At 41.0% G+C, this 9,395-nt stretch overlaps 2 protein-coding genes and 1 long non-coding RNA gene across 6 annotated transcripts in view; 2 read left to right on the forward strand and 1 right to left on the reverse strand.

Moving 5' to 3' along the window:
* The window catches only part of ZBED4 (zinc finger BED-type containing 4), a 48,886-nt gene extending 48,630 nt beyond the window's left edge, over positions 1-256 (reverse strand). For all 4 annotated transcript variants that reach the window (XR_014898369.1, XM_085326185.1, XM_085326168.1 and 1 more), the window contains exon 1: positions 79-256. The gene's annotated coding sequence lies outside the window, so the exon portion shown is untranslated. The remainder of the gene's footprint in view (positions 1-78) is intronic.
* A 78-nt stretch (positions 257-334) lies between these two features.
* LOC146601747 (uncharacterized) lies at positions 335-4,076 on the forward strand. The gene is made up of 3 exons (XR_014898385.1): positions 335-1,067; positions 2,582-2,774; positions 3,999-4,076. It is a non-coding gene; the product is annotated as an uncharacterized LOC146601747 (long non-coding RNA).
* A 7-nt stretch (positions 4,077-4,083) lies between these two features.
* BRD1 (bromodomain containing 1) overlaps positions 4,084-9,395 on the forward strand; it is a 65,665-nt gene continuing 60,353 nt past the window's right edge. The window contains exon 1 of the mRNA XM_085326241.1: positions 4,084-4,104. The gene's annotated coding sequence lies outside the window, so the exon portion shown is untranslated. The remainder of the gene's footprint in view (positions 4,105-9,395) is intronic.

Below are 9,395 nucleotides of genomic sequence, written 5' to 3' on the forward strand. Positions count from 1 at the left end.
CCGCGGAGCGGAGAGCCGGATCGCGCTGCCGCTGCCGCTGCCCCAGCCCCCTCCCGCTGCCGCCACAGGGCCACTCACCTCCCCGGCCGGCCGGCCGCCGCAGGGGAAGCCGGAGGTCGCCGCTGCCAGGGCCGCGGGCCGGGCCCGAAGGGGTTAAAGGGAAGGGCCGGGCAGGACCGTCCCATTCATTAGCCGGGCGCTTTGTCTCCCGCCGCCGCCGCCGCCGCGGCGCTGATCAGGCTGCCCCGGCTCGGCCGCCACCGGGCGCAGTGCGCAGGCGCCGCGCGTGGGGGGCGGTGCCGCGCCGCGGCCGCACGTACGACGCACAACATGTCATCCGGGCCGCGGCCCGCAAAATGGCCGCTCCCGGTGCCGCGGCGCTCGGCGGTGGCCGCCGCTGCGCGGGCAGGCGAAGGGAGGGGGCCGTGCCCTGCTCGGCGGCGGCGCCGGGCGAAGAGCGCGCGCAGCCGCCGCTCGTCTCCGCCCGCCTCGCTTCCGGCCCGCTGGCGGCGGTGGTGGCCGCTGTCACCGCTCCAAGGGCAGTGGGGCCGGGCTGGGGGCACCGGGTCCTGCGGCCTGCCGCTGTGGGGCCGCAGCGCCGGCCTGGGGGCCGCGGCGGAGCCCTCCCGGACCGGCCGGGCGCACTCTCGGTGCGGGCAGCTGCAGGGCCGGGGCGCTGCAGAGCGGCCGGCGGGCGGTTTGCGCGTGGTCGGCCGCGGCGAGGCCTGCTTTAGGGCGGCTGCCCGCCCGCCTGCGCCGGGCCGGGGCTGCCAGCGCTCCCTTAGCTGCCGCGGCGGCCCGAAGCGTAGTCGCATCGTTAGTTGGAAGACAGCTTTCACGTTTCTAGGATTTTTGGATAATAATCTAAAAAAAGCTTTTATGTGTATTAGTGGTCATTAGATTTGGTATTGGCTCTGTATAGCAGTCCTTGTAGTGTGAATCTGTTATTGCCTGCTGCCTGCCTCAGGGACACTTCTCATGGCCTTTCCTGTATATCCACCGTGAGGAAGATTCTTGAGGGATCGGGGATGTGAGCTGTGTTAATTCCAAGTTCGCAGTAGTCCGCGGTATGCTTGAGTTTTTCTGTATAAAGCCTTTCCTGCTTTGACGTTCAGTTGTTCACCGGTTGTCTTCTGTGACTAAGAAGGATTAGTCAAAATAGTTAATTTGACTGTGATTCACTTTTGGGGGCATCTTTTAATTATTTGTTTTGTTTTCATTTTTTAAACATACTTACATGGAGTGGTGGTAAGTGTATGATCTGGTGACAGTTTGACATTTCTTGGCACTATTCCTAGTGGCAGAATACTTAGTTGATCTTACTTGATTTTGATGCAACTGATTGTGATAAGTTATGTCTTACTTTTAGAAACAGAAGCCTTATTTTTGGGAAAGGAAAAAACTGATGGTAAAAATTCTATTTTGAAAGCAATGCTGYCTTTTGCATTAATATAGCGCTTAGAGGTAGAAGACTTTTTTTTTTTTCCTTTGGCCAAAGTGTTAAAACAATTACCAGCTTATTAATCTGAGTTGTCTTCATCAGTTGACTGATTGCTCTTTTAAAATGGATCAAAGTTAGTCAAAAATTGTTTTTGTGGATATATGACAATATATAATAAGTCAGTTGATCATTCCGCTTCATTTGCGAAATAGTGAACCTCTTGAACACTCCTCTTAAACAAATACTTTAGAAGAATCTTCTATTTAGATGGTGCCAGTCAACATCAAGTAACTGTTTTGTTATAATCCACTGATTATGGATTATAATCTTCTTTTGGAAATCTCTTGTTAAGTTTTTCATTCGTATGCTACTCAAAGTTACAACATGACGTTATGTGTTGACGGTCCTTCTTTTCTGCATGTTACATCTTACTAAATTACAATATGTTTTTACTGATATAGTTAAATTGATGGAAAAGCTGGTATAGAATATTGTGGCTAAGTTACTCTGATTTGCCCTGTTTCCACTATTACAAAAAAGCAGTTATATGAATACAGCTATTTAACAATGAAGTTTGGCCTTGGCCAGATCTGCAAAATTGAGACAGTAATATTGGTCTAAGAACTTAGCTAACAAGGCCCTGTCACCAGTCTCTATGCTGGTAATTATGGTGATTATTTAACATACAATAATAATAAATAGAAATATATTATCTCATATAACATTTCTTAGTGTGCTATAAATTTTTAGTAAGTATGTTGAATTTTTGATTAGAATTATGTAGTCATTTTCACCATACTTTGGAAAGCATGATAATGTATTACACAGTTAACTGCTTCATGTAGCAGATAAGTTTTCCAAATTTATAGTAGAAAATTAAACAGAAAAAAAAAAAAAAAAAAAAAAAAAAAAAAAAAAAAAAAAAGGAATTCACTCTGTACTGTCCTGCTCTCCCACTGTGCACACTTTTGTTTCCACATGCATCTCAGAACCTTTTCTACTGTTTTTACATAGTCTCTATTATGAAAATTTCCTTAGGCATTAATGAGGGTTAATTATTTCTCTAAATTATTTTTTTAAGTGACTGAGAACCATTCAGCATGCAGTGGGTGAAGTAGTTGGAACTTTTATGTTTTACAGGAATATTTTACAGAAATACATCTGCAAATTGAGAAAGTAAACTTTAAAAATCTCAGCAAAACCGGGGCTGAAAAAAACATCTCACAAACAACTAATTAATGTGAAGAATAAAGAAAGGTGATGGTGATTTGGTGACATGACTGAAAGAAAGTCACAGCAATATGCAAAGAAGGCTCCAGACTGCCAGCTTGTGGTGAGTGTAGTAATGTTGGTGTAGTGACAGTGTTAAGATATAGATTCTCCATAAAGCATGCAATCTGAGTTGTAAGTAKGTGAAATAACAATCTTTAGTAAGATGGATATCAGAAAAGTCTATGCAAGACAGCATCTGGAAAGGAAGAAAGCAAAACCTTTCTTATTTAAAAGTAAAAGTAGGTTTTCTTTTTTTTTTCCTCTATCTTCCCACCTCCTCCAGCCTGCTTATGCCTTTTATAAGGTTGTGTTATCTGGTTTAGATACTGTGAATAAACACCTTTGTTTGTACTTTTAACTTAACTTGACATGAATTAAAAATGATTTCAAAGTAACAACATCAGTAAGTCATTCCTCATTCAGGACTGTAGTGAACTTACAAACTGGTAACTTTAACAATCTGCAGAGTACATAGCTCTCTGGTATGTGGAATATCAGAAATCTAAGAAAATGTGATCCCAAAGAAACTATTTGAGTTCTCTGTAGGTGTCAGAAGAAGGGAGTGTTACTCAGGTAGCCATAAGTAACTTGTTTTCTGTCATTCTCAATACTGGAGAGCCCACTGAATTTAGAATGCTCTCAGGGAGCCTCTACTAAGAGCCTAAGATCAATTGGCAACTAGATTAAATCTTAATCTCAATTACTACAATTACAAAACTTAATATTTCTTTAAAATGTCCACTCCTCTGTCAGTGTTCTTTGTTACGTTTTTGTTAGAAGAGTGTAGAGCTTTAATTACTCCAGACAGAGCTTTGTGTTCTGTGGTCCTAGAGTCTCTGGCCATTGAACTGTTCATTTTAATCTAAATTTTTGCTTTATTCCATCCATCTGTTTCTTGGTAGTGAAGATAACATTGTAATGATGAATTGATGTGTCTGAATTAACTTGTATACCACTGGAAACACCAAATATTTTAATGGGCTATTGATAACACCAGTGTTAGTAATATGAACTGTTTTGATGCTGTTACCTAATTTTAGCAGAATTGTGCAGCTAATGTATTTATCTCCAAACCTATTCCAATAATGTTGTTTTCCTTACTGAATCACTCAAGCTTCAGCTTTTTTTCTCACAACTTCTATATCAGTAATGCATTTTCAGGATGAAACCGTGAAGACATAAACTCTGTAAAGAGATGGTACTAAGTCTAACACACAGAATTGCTACCTGTTGTATGCATTAAGATAATAAGTTTAATAAAACAACTTTTTTTCTTTTTGTACAGAGTCCAGACTCTTCCAGGGCCCTGTGTAGACCATACAAACTTATTCAAAACCTTAAAATAAAGGTTAGGAGTACCAAATTTGGATGTCCAGTTTGATTTCACAATGGTATGATTTTTAAAAACACCTAATGTAGGAGTACTTCATATTTAGCAGACGTTTTCAGCTGGCACTTGACACTGCTCATTGGACCCAAGGTGTGAAACTAGATGCTCAGAAAACTTCTAAGATGAGCAGTTATTCATTACTTATGRGAAATTCTAAGTAATTTCCTGGTATAATACAGAGTGTCTGTGGCAGAGACAAAGATAGAATGTAGTCTTTTGTAGAAGTGTTTCCTGCCAAAACTATGATGCTGTTGTSATTTTATATTAATTGCCTTGTTTATTACAAACACAACTGCCTAATCTCTGTATTGTCCGGGATTTATAGCATGCCAGTGTTGTACGTCAGTGGTTTTGATGTGGAGCTGTACATATGACAGAATGCTCATAGGATTCATTTGTACTATAAATAGAACAGACATGTCTGTTAGGAATGCTCAAGTTGAAGATCCTATTGTAGCATCTTTTGGAGCTTATTGAGATTTTGCTGGCATTATGGGGTCATATGCCTTATACATTATTTATGTATGCATGAATTCAGAAGATCTCTTTATTAGCCAGCATCAGGCACTGGCCAAAGTAGCCATGTCTGAGACAAGGTAAAGAAACCTGTATATGGCTCATTACTGCATACTTCTTAACTGATACATAAGAGTAGGGTTTCTCTGAACAGAGGATGCCTTTCTTTGGACTCTTGAAGCAATGAGTTATGTCTATTTTCTTTTTTTATTATTGTTTTTTGTTTGTTTTATGGATGTTTTGCTTGGAATCTTGATTCTGTGTTTTTTTTTCCCCATTTTATTTTTCCTCCTTGGATTTTGATGTGACCTTACTTTGTAGTCCTTCCCCACGTAAATGAGGAGACAGGACTTTAATTCTGAATGAGTCCATCTATTTTGGGATTTCTTCTGCAGTAAATGACTAGGGATTCTAACAGCAAAGCTTCCTGTACTGCATACCATCTTAATATGCACACCAGGTCTGTCTTCTAGAATGAATGAGGAAGAGGTAGTAAGGTAATTAAGACTGGATTTGTGTCTCGGTGATGATTGAATTTTAACTTAATTATACTAAGGCTGAAGTATTAACTCATAGTAAACATAGTTTCTTCCATGGTGGTGCATGTTGGAGTGACCTAAGAAGGAAAAAAAAAACCTTCAGTCACAGTTCACACTTCATTAAACGCTAGAGTTACCAGTTCAGATAATGGCAATAAGGAACTGAGAATGAAGAAAGTCACTCTAAGGGATTTAATTAATAAAGGTTAATAATAAAGTTCTGGAGATCTAAAGGATCTCCTTAATTTTGTATATGGGAACCACTTTTATTCTGAGGATGAGAAAGATAGTACATACAAGAATTGAGAGTTAGGCCAAAAGAAGAAGAAGAAGAAAAACTTGGTTTCTTCAGCAATTGGTGAACATGGATGAATAACAATAGTATTTCATTTCTGATGACCTTTTTGTCACAATATGGTCAAAAACTTCAGGATCAGAGGAATCAAATTTAAGAGTGAGAAAGGCCAAAGGTTTTATTTGATATTTGAGGCCAAAAGGTTGAGCTGTGTTCTAGAATTGTCATCTAAAATTTTGGACCTTATATTCCCCTCAGTCTGGTATGAAAGAAAAGTCTGTCTTTCTGCCTAAGTATTGATGATAACTGGAAGATAGGTCACTGATGTAGGTCACTGTATTTGTCTTTAAATACAGTAGTTTCCAAAGACTAATCAAAGAGGTGCAGAAATATTACACCATCTCACAGAYTGAGCATTACCAATTGTGTTTTGCCATCACATTGCTGATTGTAGAGTCTCATGATAAGGTTTGAAGCATTTTGCAGAGTGCATTCTGCTCTAGATTCTGAGAGTTTGGAAGCAATTTCTCTTTTGAGAACAACTGCCCTTGCACAGTCCTTAGTGCCTTGCCAGTGCTGTTCACCATGACTGATAAGGTGAGTGAGATGCAAAAACATCTCCTTGCAGGATTCAAGGACTTCTTCACCATAGTACGATTGTATCTTACAAGGCATGGTATTCTAGGGGGCATTGAGACTTGGGGAGTAAACCATATAGTGGGGAAGCCAGGCTTGAAAACTTTACAGGGATAGTTTGGCTTGAGGCATCGTACAGAGAGATGTCATGTGACTTACAAAGATTAGGCACTTTTGCCATACTGGTAGTAGGCTCAAGACCTACATATTACACATTATGGAGGTCCAAAACCAGCCCTGAAATAGAAAGATTCTTGCAGGTATTAAGCATAGAAGCAGTCCACTGAATTCTGCAAACTGGATAAATATGAGATATCAAAATGCCTACAAAGATTCTTTAGAATCTTTGGAGTGGGTTCAGCCTTCTTGTCCCTTTACCAGCCAGCCCTTCAGACAGGGAGAGGAATATAGAGCCTCATCCAGGGAAAGTATGTACCACTTGTGGCAAGTCTTGAGTTGTTCTTTAATAGGTGAAGATGATACTGTGGAGCTAATACCCTTTAGCAATGTAGAAATGTCTCATAATAATTGATCCTGTGAGGGAAGAGAGGAGGATGCCAACGCAGATGAGTGAGTTTTGTATTTGATGGCATGAATCTTCCCTGTTGAAATGATTTTCTTGAGCATTTGATAACTGGTGCAGGTGAAAGCTGCTAAGCAGAAGATAGGCCTTCTGTGAAGTCTTTTTTTTTTTTTTGCACAGTGAGTAAATAGTGGCAACTTAAGTCAAAATCTGATGAAGATTCTGGTGGACTGGGACCCAAAACATGTTGACCAAAAAAGGCAGTGAGAGTCCTGTTGTCCTTAAACAATGGTTTAGAGAGAGACAGTTATAGTTCTGCTTGAAATGGTATACTTATCCCAGTAGCATTGTTTCCTCCCTTCCCAGAAATTGAGAGAATACTGTTTTGAGGCATTGAGTTTCACTTGTGAGATGGAACAGGCAACAGAAATAGACATCTTCAGGATTATAGAAGTGTGCTCAGGACTGATCAAATGTACCCACCAAGGAAGGCAACATAGTGTTGCATTTTGAAAGGATATGAGCTAACATACTGATACTAACATCAGGATTTGAGGATCTTGTTCTGGTAGCTTGTTATGAGGTTAATRAGAGGTAATTCTAAAGATGTGTAAGGCCTCTAATATTGGGTTATATGTCAAGCCTGCTCTGAATTTGTGCCATTGCTGAAAAGTACTATGTCAGGAATTACTGCATGCATTTGGTGTCAGAGCCTGGTCAGTTCGTAGCAAAAAATCCTCATACTTATTCACTGAGAATAATTGAGAGGATTAGAACAGTGATGAACCTTGTCAGTGGGTGTGTAATTTGAGGTGGAGACACTGTCTTCACTACTGACAGTAGAAACTGAAGCTCAGTGGTCCTTTGAAATTTTGCAGAGAATCTGAGAATCAAGGAAGCCTTTTCATATTAGGCTAAAGTAGATTAGAAGCCCTCTTTTAAAAATCTATTAGTAGATCAAGTCTTGGCACTGTAGCACATTATCATGGTAGATGCAAGCTGTGCATCTACCCTAAGCTAAGCCCTGGGTCAATAGGTTGTTGGAATCAATGAGGCTGTTGTTGCATTTGTAATGAAATCATTTTGGAACTACCACTTCTGCCCTTGTCAACCCGAAGTTTAGGAGACTACACCTTATGGGTGGGATATTTTTACAAAATTTGCCCCGTGCACAGGAGATAGCCGGAAGATATATCTCCAGAAAAGTCATGTAAGTATTGCTTACCAGAGAATAAAGCATGGGTTCAGACTGCAAAAACATGGTGAAATAGTACAAATAAATATAAAGAATATTGCATTATTGAAGGGATGTCTAGCTGTGCAGCACTGTAACTTTACTGGTAGTAAAAAGAGCCTGGAGAAGTGCCAGACTTGTGCATCAGATGTGAAAATGTGGACACCATCAAGTACTCTGTGGAAAATTTGTCTTCAGTTATAAAGCATTTGTTCAACCGCAGGACAGATAAACATGTGGATTATCACTTAAAAGACAGAATGACATGTTTTTTAGCCTCTATAGGATTTTATTATTGTTAGCATTAGCTTCTTGATGGTATTAGTCACCCCAGTCATTTTTATCTCAGCCTGTTACTTAAGACTATGCACTAACATATGTGATTTAGTATGTTATTTCCTCTTCAATATCTTTCTCTCTCAAGCTGGATTCTTATGCAGCTACATGAACTTAAGTCAGCATGTGGTAAGACTTCTGAGGCTGGCAATATGATTATTTAAATTATTAACCAGAAAGTGATTCCTCACAAACAGGACACAAATGAGCTCTATAGTTCATATAGTCTCTCTTTTATTCCCCCCCCCCAAATGTGAAATTGAAAATGCCTGGCCAATCTGATATTAAACATCTATTTCTGTACTGAGTGTCCTGTAACTAACCTAAATGTTAGTTCATTTAATGGATTCTGCTTTGTTAGAAAGCAACCTGTAGGATGGTCCATGATGTGGAAAAATGAGTTAGAAAGTATTTGGACTGCATATCCCACAGGGATTCCCTAGCTAAGTTGCTTAAGTTCTCTGGACCTTAATTCACTTTCTACAAGAAAATAATGACAGGTGTATGTATTTCTGATGTCCTAGTCATAATCTTACTGCTGGACAAGCTGTTTTTTTGAAGCAAGCAAACACAGTTGCACTAGAAACTGTGCAACAGGAAACAGGTAGGTTATTTCGAAGAAAGCTTTACCGGTATGCAGTATGCAGCAGTCTTTACYCCCCCCCCCCYTTTTTTTAATACATACAGGGCTTGCCCTGCATGATAGGCAAAGACAAGTGTTTGTCTTGGACTAGGCTAGCTTAAAAGAAGACCTTTAAGCTTGTGGGTGCAGCTGTCTCACATAAGCATACACAGTAACATCCTCCACATCTAGAATATGGCTGCAGCGGCTGTCCAAAAATAATATACAATGAAGGGTGTTCCCTGCACCGAGAGCGAGAAGTTACTTGCTTTTGCTTTGTCAGAATGTAATAATATTGTTGATTACTTAAAACGCAAAGGCACGACCCAGATGAGTTAACTTTCAAGCTCTCACGTTCCCTAAAGAAATACTGAAGGCCAGTTATTGCAGTTCTGAGCCTTGGCTTCGAACAAGTAAGTGCCGTGGCGTGTCCTGCCTCCCATTTTGTTCTCCCTGGGCTGGGTGTTTCGCTTTCCCTGTCAGGGCGGACATTACCGAGCTCCCTCGGTGAGCCCCAGGGAGCCGCGTCGCTGCCCGCCCGAACAGACATCGCCGAGCAGGCGGGGCCGGGCCGGGCCGGGCGGGACCGGC

Source organism: Rhea americana, unplaced genomic scaffold, assembly GCF_003343005.1.
Source record: "Rhea americana isolate MKP2758 unplaced genomic scaffold, rheAme1 scaffold_1, whole genome shotgun sequence".
In the NCBI taxonomy this organism is placed as follows: Eukaryota; Metazoa; Chordata; class Aves; order Rheiformes; family Rheidae; genus Rhea; species Rhea americana.